Genomic DNA, 10,722 nt, shown 5'->3' on the forward strand with positions numbered 1-10,722 from the left:
AAAAGGGATGATCAGAGTCAACCAGGCACTGTCTTCATAAGTTTGTGGTCTTTCACGGATACCTGGTATGCTCAGTAACGAGTATGACCACCATGGGCACCAGTGCACGCCCAGACTCGCCGCCTTATTGATGTTGTCCGCCGCCTGATGACGTTATCGGGAATCCAATTCCATTCAAGTCTTTAAGCGCCGGCCAGCTGTTGCTGGTTTGCCCATGGGTGTGGACATCTTCGGATCTGACGCTTCAGATGATCCTACAAGTGTTCAATTGGGTTCAAGTCAGATGAGAGTGCGTTCTTCGGTAGAACGTTGACGTTGTTTGTATTCAAGTAGTCCTTGACGAGCCTTGCAGTGCGTGGTCAAGCGTTGTCATGCTGCAGGAGTGTTCCCTGCTGTTGTTGGCGAAGGCATGCGCCACAGGTTGAAGAACATCATCTTTGTATCGCTGGCCGTTGAGGTTGCCACGGATGATGACAAGTTGGTTGCCACAAATTCCATCCCAAACCATCACATCACCTCCATCATAGGAATGAACTTCTTGAATGCAGCCTGCCCCTCCCCCTGCGACGGTATACTCGAGCTCGACTATCATTGTGAAAGAGCTGAAACCTGCTTTCGCCAGAGAAGAGCACTCTCTGCCAATCACGGACATGCCAACGTCCTACTGCCTTGGCCCATTACAGTCGACTGATACGGTGTCCTATCGCCGTTGCTGCCGTTTCCGTCGCCGTGACGAACCTGTTGCGCCTATGGTACGTGCGCACGTGCCAATCTACCTGTTGCGTTGTCACGCGTGGTCTGCACGATCTTGGCCTCTCTTGTGTCCTGCCAGTCTGAAGCGTTGAAACAGTCTGACGACTGTTACCCGTGTGCAGTAAAGGTTTCTTGCCATCTGGGTGTGGTTGGCTCCCATCTGCTCCATGCCTGTTGCTCTCTTTGTTCCGCAGTTAACCGTGGCATATCGTTTATGGGTTTTTTTATTACATGTGATGTCTTAGCAACGGTTCATCGCCTTTTTATAAAAGCTCAGCACGTGCAAATTAACGAATGGCTGGAAAAGCTGTTGGGTGACTTTTGGCCACTGCACGTGCATCTTTATGGCCAACGCGTTGCGTTTTGGAGATTGATTTTGCAGCTCTAGGGCAATCGTTTTAAGGCTGATTCCATTTTGCGCACTTTATTAGTTTTTGGGTAAAATCAGTTTAAAAGTGTATACTTTCTTTTGCCATGAGTTTATTTTAATAACGCCACAGATTAGTTGGATTAAGTTAAAATGAGTTGGATTATGTTTCAGAATTATGCTGCTTCAAGTTGAAGTTTTCCTTATCAGATTTCTGATAAACAATTCATAAATCTTGTCCAAAACTTTACGACGGAGCATTAACTTACGTTTTCTCCTTGAATGAATCATCTTTCCCGTGGTTTTAATGATTGAATAAAATTACAAGGTCACTTGCCTGTTGACGACAATGTAACACCGATAATTTATGTGTCTTAATATTTGCAATGTTATCATTATCCAAAATAACTTCACAATTCGATGTAGCTCTTTTGTGGAAATATATGAATGAATTATGATTTGCTGAGATTGTAATACTAAAAAGTCAACGCCAGAGAATAACAAGGCTAGATAATCCGACGAAACAGATTCCATTGGGCGAAGAATGCAAACGAGCAGTGAAAATTATACATGAATGGACCACTGAAAATCAGTGATGACACTAGGTGTTCGCGAAAATGTAACCATGTCTTGCCGTACCGGTATACATACTTCCTTTTGCCCGGCAGTTTAGATTCTATAAAATCAATGTTCTCAGATGACATGCCCAGGGACGTATCGTCGGCAAATGATCTTTTTAAACAGTTCAGTTTATCAGTTATATCATGCATACAAGAAACAGGACATTTTTAAAGTGCCTGGTTATCGACCCCTTCGGTACACCGGCTTCTACTAATTGTACAAATACTCTTTTAGAGTATTCAAAAGAGTAGAATTTAGAAGTCAATGTGGAAAAGTCTAAGATTATGGTGTTTAGAAAAGGTGGTAAGATAACGAGTATCGAAAAGTGGTTTATAATAAGAAAGCAATCGAGGTGGTTGATACATTTTCATACTTGGGAATGTTGTTTAATTATAATAAAAAATTTACAATTGTGTTGAAAGACAGTTGGAGGATCGGGATAGGAAAACATTGTTTTGTCTATATCGTAATATTAAATCTTTCTTTCCTTTATACTGAAACCATATTTATCTTTATTTGACTGTTAAGTTGGCAGTATACTGCGTTATGCTTCTGAAGTATGCTTCGTATAAGGCTTGTAATATTGAAAAAGTCCATCTTGATTATTGTAAAACATACTTGGTGTAAAGAGGTGAAATGTAATGATGTGATATATTCAGAACGCGTGCGATATCCTTTAAAATTTATCCGAATATTTAAAATGGTTAAATATTGGTGAAATCTTTTGGATACCGATAATTGTATATTAAAATGCTGTTGTGAATATTTATATACTGAACCGCAAAAGAAATGTCACTCCAAGTAACATTTGCATGAAAAGTTGTCAATTAAATTTCTGGGTAATTTTTGTCAAAGTTTTTAAAATTAACATTATCTTGTCTGGAAAAATGAAATTTGATGATAAAAAAAAGCAGATGACAATAAAACCGATCGCCCAAACGCATCACGGCAACGGCCATGGTAGCCCGATGCACATGGGTTCCGTGCAAATTGAAATGCACATGCGTTCCCCCATTTCCGTGCCCTATAAAAATCCACCCAGATCGGATAACATTAATTCGTTATTGAATTGCTACCATGCCAAGTTGAACAAGAAATCAGAGACACCAATCCCTTGGCCGATTGCAAGCTGGACAAACCGCCCGGCAAGTTGCCCATGCATTTAAAGCCCACGTAAGGACCATATACGGCACCAGGCCACCAACACTACAGATGACCGACCACGTAGTGGAAAACCAAGGGTCACCACTCGACGTCACGATCGTCAGATTCTGCCACAGCATCTTCAAGATCGCTTTGTTACTGCTTCGGAAACTGCTCGACAGACCATGGGGACACACCAGTGACACATTGGTGCTGACAACGTGCGTCGACGATTGACGAGGAAACACCTCCACTGTCACAGGCCACACCGAGGACCCATTCTGACACCACGTCATCGCCGGGACCCTCTTCAGTGGGCAACACAGCACCAGCATTGGCGCCACCAGCAGTGGAGAAGAGTCCCCTTCTAAGACGAGAGCCGTTACTGTATTTCAACAGCAGATGGTAGAGAGAGAGAGTCTGGCGACGCCGTGGGAAACATTATTCGGATGTTTGTGTTGTTAAGAGAGACTCGTGGAGTGGTCTGAGCATCAGGGTGTGGGGTGGAATTGGTCTTGCACAGAGGGTCGGCCCTGTGGTCTTCCAGAACATCGGTCCATGGAGAGGCAATGGTGTCATAGCAGCTCGGGACATTGATCAAGTTTTGAGACCACACGCCATACCTCATTTGGCACGTCGCCGCAACCACGAGTTTCAGCATGATAACGCCCATGCCCACACTGCGAGAGCAACAAGAGACTTCCTCCAGCAGAATGGCATCAGAACCATGCAGTGGCCTGCCCTCAGTCCCGATTAAATCCCATTGAGCACCTGCGGGACGAGATTAAAAGATGGCTGAATGACGTCCGACCAAGGCCGACAACTGCGGCTGAACTGCGTCAGGCGTTCCTCGGAGTGTGGGCTCAAGTGTCTATGGCCTTCATCAACCGCCTCAACCATTCCATGTATCGACGTTGCACGGCAGGCATCAATGCACATGACGGACACACGAGATACTGACTTTTGATGCCATTTTCTCAGAGCCTAGTGTTGTGTTTCACTTGAACACCTTTTGACACTTTAATTACAACCTTGATGATCAGTTTTGCCAAGTTTCATCTTTTTAATATGTCTCAAAGTATGTTTACAGTGTTTGGACAAATAAGGTTTCTCATATATCTATCCATGGGGACGTTTCTTTTGCGGTTCAGTATATATTAAAGCTGAATATGAAAATGTTGGCAATTGGGCAATGATGTAAAGACGCTTTTAAACAGTATGGGTTACAGTACTAGTGATACCTTGACCAAGCAAGAATTGCATAAAATGGTTTGACCTATTATATAGCAGCAAATAAGGTACTCACATCTCATAATAAGATCTCACATATCAATTTCAGCAAAATGTGCATTGTATCAACAACTTTATGGCAGTCATGTTATACAATTATATTTTAGAAAATCATTTCCTCTTCTTCTAAGAAACTATTTAGTCAACACTTCAATATGCTAGCGACATAACTGGAAGATATAAAGGATTAGCTAATACTGAAAGAAAATGTAGCATCTGTTTTGGTGTTTAAGATGAGTTCCATTTCATACTGAAATGTCCATTATATTTTGAATATATTGGAATATATACAATCATTCTATTGGAAAAAACTTCTGTATTGAAACTTGTTCAATGACTAATGTTACCGAATGTAAAACAATTATGTAATTAAGGAAAGTTTGGGGAGTGTGTATATTCTCTATTTGAAATATAAAACGTATTGTATATGGGTATATATCACTAAATACACAACACAACTTGTCTGTATGAGGGAGAAAAACTGTATTTTTCAACAGAATAGCTACATACTGATAAGCTGTAAAGCTTAAGGTAAAAAAAGAATTGAATTGAACACAAATTGTTTGAAGCATTTCCCCAAACAGCTAATCAAAGATATTGGGCCATAGTTTTAGGATAGTGTTGGATGAGGGTTTTTTTAAAGTGGCATTAAAGGAGGCGATTTCCATTGCCTTGGATAGGTACGCATTTACAGTGAGATATTAAAAAGATATACATAATATTTTGTTCAAATATACATGCAATATCGAATGCATTATCAATATTGTCGTCTAAGCAATTCAAGAAACCAATCGTATTATACTATTGTCTGTACACAACACACAGTATTTATGTGTTTTGTTGTAGAGGTTTCCACTTCAGTTGCGTAGCATTTCCTATCAGTAATATATTAATTCTTTTATGCTGTGCACGTTCCCAGTGACGGATTATGAACGGTGTATAAAACTGTGACAAGTATCAACAAGCCCAGCTTCATTGGCACATCCTTCCGGTTACAGCGGCATGTGAACAGACAGGTAAGGCACTCCTCATGTTACCACCAGCGGTGTTGGAGTTATTTTAATGGTATTCAGCATCTGATGGATGTGTATACAACGCAAACTGCCTCATAAGTTAAGTTTAACAAACGTTCAATTTGCGGTAATTTTACGGCCACTGGTTCTGATAAACGATCATGTAGAAAGAGGATTAACCGCTGTGTTCGGTTGTTACCGAAAAATCTACACACGAGTGATTAATCTGTCACGATTAGAACGAGGCTTTGCATTTTCTTCTTTTAATCTTCATGAAAACAAGACTCATAATAAATTTTGTATTTTAGTGACCTGTTCATATATGATTTTTTTGTAAAAAGTATTTAAATTAAAATTAGACATGAGGTTTATGGAAAAATGTTACAAGAGGACCTCTTGTTGGTCATTTCTTAACCACCCATAAATTTGAGTTTTTCTTTACTTACCATGCTCTGAAAATTTACACATTACACATTAGAATAATTTAAGGTCTCTGATTAAAATAGCGACCCAGCTTTCCACTCTCAGACAGCCAATTAGATTATGTGTAAAAACCCACTGTAAACCTTGTAATGGGTGAATAATAAATAAGAATACATTTCTTATTTTGTCATATGTCCAGTTTATCATCCCAAGAAATGCTAAATAATTATCATTAAAATTAAGCTAGCTATGCATATTGGGGCTCTTTATCTGCTATGATAATATATTGCATTATTAAAGAAGTGTTTCAGTAAACATGGTAAATAATAAATCTTTGGTTTAAAGAATATACTTGAGACAAACATAATTCTACATGTCTTTAATACTCTGTATTGTCTGTTAATTCTGAAAATAATTAACTGTGATATTGAGTTTCTACCTAAAACTAATTATATGAAATTAATTTTAAGATTATTTTTTGTCCTATCTAAAATACAAAATATATTTTAAGATGCTTAAATGTAATCATTGTTGAAAAAAAAAGAATAACGTTTTTGAAAAAAATACCTAATTAGGTTGATTGGTGCCCACCATGTTTATCTTCATCATTTTGTCTGCTCCCTATAAAAAATCAAAATAGTAAATAAAACATATAAATACATTATATTACTTTTTTGAGTTTACATAGATTTAGCTATGACTTAATACATTCAAGTTGTTTTTTATAATGAGTTTCTTAATTGTCCTGAGATAGTATGTTTTAAATAATTGAAGTCTTCATGTTTAAACAAATCCAAATAATTATAGGCCAAAATAAATTAATTATATTGATCTTGATAAACTCCACCTGTTGAAAGGGGAAACAACTGCTGTGGTTGCAAAACATCTTGGGAGTGAGTGAGTGAGTGAGTATGGTTTTACGCCGCTTTTAGCAATATTCCAGCAATATCACGGCGGGGGACACCAGAAATGGGCTTCACACATTGTACCAATGTCGGGGCAAAACATCTTGGTCGTGAGGTGTACAGTCCGTCTGGCAAAGATTGATCGTTTCCTGCATTAGCATTGAGAATTGCTTTAGATCCGAATTATTTGAGTTTTTATTTTCTTAAAATATGAAATTTAGGTCTCGATTATTTTAATATAACTATGAAATATGTTTTTGATCGATCGGCTCTAGATCAACACTTCGTTATAACGTGACATTTATTATGTGGTTGATAGTTGTTGTTTGTTAAAATACCAAAAACATTATGGTTTGTTTCACTATTTCATCAGTATTTGTACATGAATTAATTAACTGTTTCTTTAGCTTTGTTATTAGCCTTGAAAACGCCCAGTAAAGAATATACCGGAGTGGCTCACCTGGTCTCGTAATATCGATGCGGTATCTCCCCATCTCATACATTGGGAAGCCGAAATTCTCTGATATATCTCCACATATCACACCCCTTCTTCCCCCACAATTTTTTTCTCGGTCACCTACTTTCGGAGATGGAAACATCGTCACTACGGTACGACCAGACGACCAGACGACCTCGGGTATCCCTGATCCGAAAATAGTGCCGTCATTTATTTTTAGCCAGCCAATCAAAACGCGATGACACAGCTCTCCACTTTCAGCCAGCCAATCAGATTGGGTGAATAAAAATAAACCACTGCGAATTAACCACTGCTGGCGATTGAAGATCAAGCCCTGTTATGGGAAAAACGGCAATACCTTACAGGGGTTCTGATAAACGACCATGTAGACGACAATACCTCACACGGGGTCTGATATACGATCATGGAAGTCAATACCTCACACGGGGTCTGATAAACGATCATGGAGACGCCAATACCTCATGGAGATACGGATAGGCTGCGATGGAGACAGACATTTCCCCCATTCGAGTATGCACTTTACAGCCCCCATAACCTAATTATCTATTCATCGAAGTTTCTTACATATTTTGCAAAATATTTGTATTTATTATATATTTAAGTGGTGCAAAGCAATAGCAATAGTCTAATCACGAACAACACGAAACGAACTACCTGCGTAAGCACGTGACCCGATTAACATTTACAAACATACAAAGTCATGTCAGTCACAGAGCCAGTTGTTCCAGTTGTATGCATGTGGTGCTCGGATGTATTCGGACCGGAAATACCTACAGTGGTATGAACAATATTAATTCTTTCCTTGTGCTCTTTGAGCACAAATGCCTGCTCTGACAACAGAACAAAACGTGGTACCAAACTGTGCACATTGAAAACTTGAAACAAATGACTTTGTCGTTTAGATATTTTCAATTACGGGTCTAGCTTTAAGGTGTGACTCGATAACCCCACTGCTTAGAATTATTCATACCCTAGCTGTACTTACATGTCTGGCGTGGCCTGGAGGTATTTCAAAGATTCCCTACATATTTAACTTCAAGGATCTAGCTCTACTAAAAATATAATTTGAAGTAAATTGCGCACATACATAAATACATTTTGGAAAGACAAATTTAATAATAAAATTAATAATAATATTAATAATAATAATATATACTCAACAACAAAAGTTCCTGTGACACCAATATTTTAGTGTATTTTTCAAAGAAGTAAAGTTTGGTTTTCAATATTGTAGTATATGTATGGAATCAAGTCAGAAAAACGCAACTGCTACAGAAAAGCATGCATTCCATGCAAAAGTTGACTGCATTTCACTACCCAAGAATGGATATAAAAACATGTGCGTCAACGCGATTCCATATGCATTGTTTAGCATCGTGCTGACAACAACCACTCAGAAAAACAACAAAATTTCGCAATTATTCAACATTACGAAATGCCACGCCTTTCCGAAAATGAGCGTCTGCGAGCCATTGGTATGCTTGAAGCAGGATCCGGTCAACGTCATGTTGCAAGACAATTTAACGTCCACAGAAACACCATTTGGTATTTATGGCAAGGTTGGCAACAGACGAATGCCGTCAGAGACCATTCTCGGAGTGGCAGGCCACGCGTAACCAATAATCGACAAGACAACTGGGTTCGAACAAAACACCTACGAAATCGATTCCAGCCAGCAACAGTGACTGCAAGAAGCATCCCTGGCCTTCGACGAATATCTTCACAAACCGTCGCCTCAGATGTGCAGGGATTGTCGCCAGAAGACCCACCAGACGTCCCATTTTGACAGGAAACCACCGTCAAGCACGTCTGCAGTGGTGCAGACAGCGTCTACGCTGGACGGCCATGCAGTAGGGACAAGTTCTATTCACTGACGAGTCACTCACCTCAGCCACAGCGATGGACGGATTCGAGTGAACCGACGTCATTGTGTCATGGAAGAAGATCGGTTCGGGGGCGGCAGCGTTATGGTATGGGGTGGGATTACAGCAAGACAGAGGACCCGTTTGATTGTGGTAGAGGGAAATCTCAATGGACAGCGCTACCGCGACGAGATCATCGGCCCTGTTGTTCTACTGTTTTGGCGTCGTCATGGCCCAGGCATTACTTTTCAACATGACAAGGCCCAGCCTCATATTGCTCGACTTGTTCAGGACACTCTTCAACAAAACAACGTGAATGTCATCCCCTGGCCGGCTCGCACCCCTGATCTCTCACCAATCAAGCACATGTGGGATGGGATGGATCGGCGCCTTCGACGTCAACCACGTGTTCCACAGACACTCCAGGAACTTCGAAACATGCTCCAGCAGATATGGACAGATATCCCACAGGACTTTGTGCGGCGCCTGGTCCATTCCATGAGACGAAGATGTGTTGCTTGCATCGCAACCAGTCTGAACCAGAGGTGGATACACACGCTATTGATTTGTAAATTGACATTTTGGCATGTTCATGTTTTTTTATTGAAATCACCCATTTTCTGAAGTCAGTATGGCAAATTAAACCATTTGAACACTTACAGGAGTTTTTTATCTGTTGCAAACCGAAATTGTTTCAGCTTTGGTAAAAACATAACTGCATTAAATCTTATTCAATTTCACAGGAACTTTTGTTGTTCAGTATAGTAAAATTACTTACTTTGATCAAACATACCTTGTTGCACTTATCAACAGTCATACATTATATATCCTGCATTGAGTCAATTTAGGGTTCAGACAAATTAGGATGTCCCGATGAGAAATCTGGCACACAATGTCCATCTTGTAGGTGCCCGTGAGGCGGTTTCTGTATAGATGCAGGGTCTGTACAATGATGGCTGTGGGTCTTAGCGGTGTTGCGAAGATATTTGATCAGGAAAGTTGGCATCGTGGAGGTTCTTGTTGTTTTCTTCAATTTGTTTCTTCGTCCTTCGTGACCTGAGTTGATTAAGTGAGGTAACTGGATCAGTAGTAGGCTCAAGAGTTACTCTACCCTGATTCTCCAGATGTCAACACACATGTTAACGGGGGGATTAGCTCTTGGGGGAATCACTGTCCCGGAACGTTTAATTCAGAACGTATAAACAATGAACGACAAATACACAATGTCTGGAATACCTGCTCTGGCAACACAAATATAACGATAAACGGAATGAAGTTCCCGCTCTACCTCAGGCCGTTTCCTACGGGCGCCACATCCTGCTCGCGGTCGCCCGCACTCCAGCACTCGGAATACCAAGCTGACTAACATTATAACATCTTCCCAAGGCAAGTGAGTTAACTGACTATAAAAGTCCAGTTTCCACCCTTGCCGAACTAGGCTGGTATTATGGAGTTACATTTTGGCTGGACTAACGAGTCTATGCATAGTCCTATCAAAATCGCGCACCGAAATCGAAATCCGGTTCGTAAAGTGTCATGCAGATTTCGGTCGACTGCAGCATTTGCAAAACATGTGCGCTGACTCGTTGTCAACAGATATTTTCTAAATCTTTTCATGTTTTTAATCAAGGTGCTCACGTGATTTGATGCACTTCGCGATGTAAGACTCGTTTTATCACAATAAAGATCTTGATTATCGATCAGATCGTCTTGACTGGGCGCCACCGTTTTGTTTGAAGCAAATGCAAGTGATACGAGAGGTTGAATCTGATTGGTCAGTAGGAGAGGCAAAGAAAGGACATAACCTCGCAATAGCCACTGGTGGCGCTACGGTCGAGCCCAGGAATTCCAGCCTAGTTCGGCAAGG

The sequence above is a fragment of the Haliotis rufescens genome, unplaced genomic scaffold (assembly GCF_023055435.1).
Source record: "Haliotis rufescens isolate VD_foot unplaced genomic scaffold, xgHalRufe1.0.p SCAF_10, whole genome shotgun sequence".
Taxonomy (NCBI): domain Eukaryota; kingdom Metazoa; phylum Mollusca; class Gastropoda; order Lepetellida; family Haliotidae; genus Haliotis; species Haliotis rufescens.